Below are 3,959 nucleotides of genomic sequence, written 5' to 3'. Positions count from 1 at the left end.
ATAGTCTTAGTATTCGTATACATTTCCATTATATCGAACAAGATATTTTGGAATAAGTTGTCGACGTAGACTCCATCTGATTGCTTCACGGGGAACTTGATCAAATGCTTTTTCAAGGTCTACAAAAATGTGTGATAGTTGTTGATGCTTTGCGAGGTACTTCTTTTGCAGTTGCCAAAGGATGTGAATTGTGATGCACGACGTTAAATTTCTCTCAATGATTTTCTCGACAATTTTTAGGGAGTATTCTAACAGACGTATACCCCGATATGATGAACAGTTCAATAGATCACCTTTGCCTTTGTATAGCGGGACTGTCTTGCTAAAGTTCCATTCAGTCGGCTTTGAGCAATTTCTCCAGATTTTACGGCAAAGTTGTAGTAACGTTTGGATACCTGCAGTACCAGATGCTTTGATAATGTCATTTGTGAGTCCCGAGGGCCCTGCTGCCTTTCCATCCTTTATAGCTTTCAGAGCTTCTCTAAGCTCCTCTACAGTGAAGTCTGAAATCGGACCTTCGATGGGTGGAGCGTCAAAGTTAACATTGATGGGATTTGTTTCGTTTAACAGACGGTTGAAGTATTCTCTCCACGGTAGCTTGATCTCATCTTGTTCAAGAACCATCTCATTTTTGTCATTTTTGATACATGAGGCACCAACTATGTCTTTTTTCGTACGCTTTGCTTGTTTTGCTATACGATACAGAGATTTCATTTGTTCACCTTTGCTTTTAGTGAGCCACTCTCTGCACTGATCTGTCCGAGCCAGTGCAACTTGACGTCTTGCATAGTTGTTCTTCTCACGGAAAATTTTATGTTCATCAACAGACTTTGATTATTGCCATTGCTTGTATGCAACTTTTTTTTCAGCTATTGCATTTTGTACACTGTCATTCCATCACCAAGTGTCTCGTTCATGCTGACGTTTTGTAGCAGTTTTCCCACAAACTTTAGTTGCAGCGTTTATCAAAACGGTTTTGTATGTACTCTTATCTGTACTGGATTGCGATTGGTGGTCTAACAGTGTGGCGACAATCTGTTGAAATTTTTCTCGATGAATATTCCTTTTCAGCTTCCACGTTTTGATTCTCCGAGGCATTTGTTTAGACTAATGTTTTGACAGTTCGACATCCAGGTCTGCCACATGGAGTTTATGTGGGCGACACATGATTTGCTAGGTATAACTTTGACGTTTTTGAATAGTTTGACTATGCATACACAAGTATGTATAAAAAACTTGAATCAAATATAATTTTTTTTATTTGTAATTAACGATGGTTATGAAAATTAGATCATTATAGTTCTATTAGAGTTTGTTCTTTTTCGTTTATGTTTTTCATTTTATTGATATTATTTGAAAATCTCGAATTTCAAATACTATAATAATAATTATTTACAAGGTAATAATAAATTTGTTAAATTTGTATATCTAAGGTCATTTTGTGGCGTGGATAATTTTACGTGGGCAAAACAAATGAAAAAACCAAAACGTAACATATTTGTTTTTTTTAATTTTCAATCATATATGAAGTTTAAAATAAATCTTAAAGTTGAAGCTAATATAATTACTTTTTTCGGTGTTTGCCATGGCTGCAGCATTGAAAAAAATTATATAAAAAACATAATTTTCGATGTTTTTTTGTAAAAATAGAGCCAATGAGTAGATCCACCTGAAACATAAATTTACAAATTGTTTTTTGATTTGACATATGAGCTAGTAACATACAGATGACCATGGAAAAAGTAAGTTTTTTTCAGCCATTTTCAAGAATTGACAGTGATCAATTGATCGTCATAGCAAAAGCCATTTGAATTAAAAACTGAGTTTTTTAAAGAAAAATAATTTGTTTTCAGCAACTAATGGAATTATTAGAATGAACACTTTTAAACCATTGTCACTACTTGTTAACGTAATAGCTTCAAATTTGGTTAATAACTTTTTACACAAAGACCATTTTAATTTATGGAGCGTTTTGATTATAGAAGCAAAATAATTGGAGAGCTCTGTTTTTTATTGATTATTGTGTTGAGGCTTTAAGAGCAATTCTTGTGAGCTATCAATAGCCTAAACCAAAAAGAAAAAATAAAACAGCATGAATCAAAGATTGAGCATCTGTCATTTAAAACATAAAGTTGAAGAGTTAAGTTTAAGGTAACTTTAGTAAATGTTGTTGGAATAAAAAGTAGTAGAAAAGTGCAACGTAAATATGATCGAAGCTTATCCTACATATTAAAACATTTTGATCTATTAGAACTTACTATAGCTTGTGAATTTCTAACTTACCATCTTATAACTAAGTGTTTTTATGGCATGCAGTTCAACTTACAAACGTTTTTATTACCTCTATTTTTTTCTTCGCCCTGACTATTTTATTGTTAGTCTTAATAATGGATGCCATTTTTTTTTCTTCATTGTTATTGAAGTTAGTATTAAGGCGTCGAGTTGGTAATGATGTTATAATTCTTTTTATATGTTTATTTGATGTTTATTGATATCTATTAGGACAGCTGCAATTTTTAGATTTATTGTGTTGCTGATTTGATAAATTTTTTGTGTTGTTTTCAAGAATTGGGCGGGTTGTTGGAGTTGCATGTGATGATTGCATGTGACATTTGATGGATCCTCTTTGTATATGCATTGTGAGACGTCAGAAGATGATCTATGAAAAATTGAAATAAGGCCTTATCTACATAACAAACAAACAACAAAAGATTTCAAAGATACTCTCGACAAGAAGGACAATAATAAAATATACCATTATCACTAATGGTACCGATGAAGACACTGAAGAAAGCAACATCAACTAAAGTGCTATCGAAGAGCATGTAAATGGCTCTGCGAGTGTAGGATGTTGTTCTGCTTTTGTGTAAGCGTGCCTTTTGATTTCCAAAAGCAATAAAACATAACACCAAAGTAATTAACCCGAACAAAGTAATTTGCCGCGTTGAAGTTATATCATTTCTGAAGTGCGCTTATTATTACTTAATGAACGAATATATATATATATAACTCGGTAGAATTTATAGATTATTGTAAAAATTATGGTCTTTTATCAACATTTATAATATATATATATATATATATATATATATATAGAATTTATAGGTAGAATTTATAGATTATTGTGAAAATTATGGTCTTTTATCAACATATATATATATATATATATATATATAATATACATATATATATATATAATATACATATACATATATTGATGAAAGACCATAATTTTCACAATAATCTATAAATTCTACCGAGTTTTTGGCGTTAATATGTAGTTCCTTTTTTTCAATTTTTCTCACTAAAGTTTTTTGGAAAACGTTTAGTTTATTAAAATTCAAAAAAAACTTATTTTCCGAATTCCTGCTGCAAATAAGGCCTTATTTCGATTCCGAATGAATCATCATCAGTGCAAGTTGATATACATAGGGAAATATTCACTTTGTGAAAATGAACTTAGATGGAAATTAGGTGTCAGATTTTTATATTGGCTGGTCCATCTTTGTTGGTTTCCTTTTCTTCATCGATAGCATCATATTCTTCTTTGTCATTATTTACAACGCTAGTTTTTATTACTCTTTTGTTTTCATTGTTGATTAAGCGCCGGGTTGGGAGTGAGGTCTTCATTTTTTGTTGTATATTTATTTTTGGTTTCTTGATGTCAATTAGGACTGCTTCTGCAATTTTAAGACAGCACATTAAAATTCTTTGTAAACCGGGCATTCACACACTTTTCGGATATTGAAATATGGCTTTATTTGCAGCATGAATTCGGAAAAAAGTTTATTTTGAATTTGAATAAACTAAACGTTCTCCAAAAAACTGTAGTGAGAAAAATCGAAAAAACGAACTACAACATATTAAAGCCAAACATTCGTTGACCCGTTATATATATATATATATATATATATATATATATATATATATATATATACAATATTCTATAAATTCTACCG

Source organism: Helobdella robusta, assembly GCF_000326865.2.
Source record: "Helobdella robusta unplaced genomic scaffold HELROscaffold_89, whole genome shotgun sequence".
NCBI lineage: Eukaryota > Metazoa > Annelida > Clitellata > Rhynchobdellida > Glossiphoniidae > Helobdella > Helobdella robusta.
The sequence above is the reverse complement of the archived record's forward strand: the minus strand, read 5'-3'. Positions refer to the sequence as shown.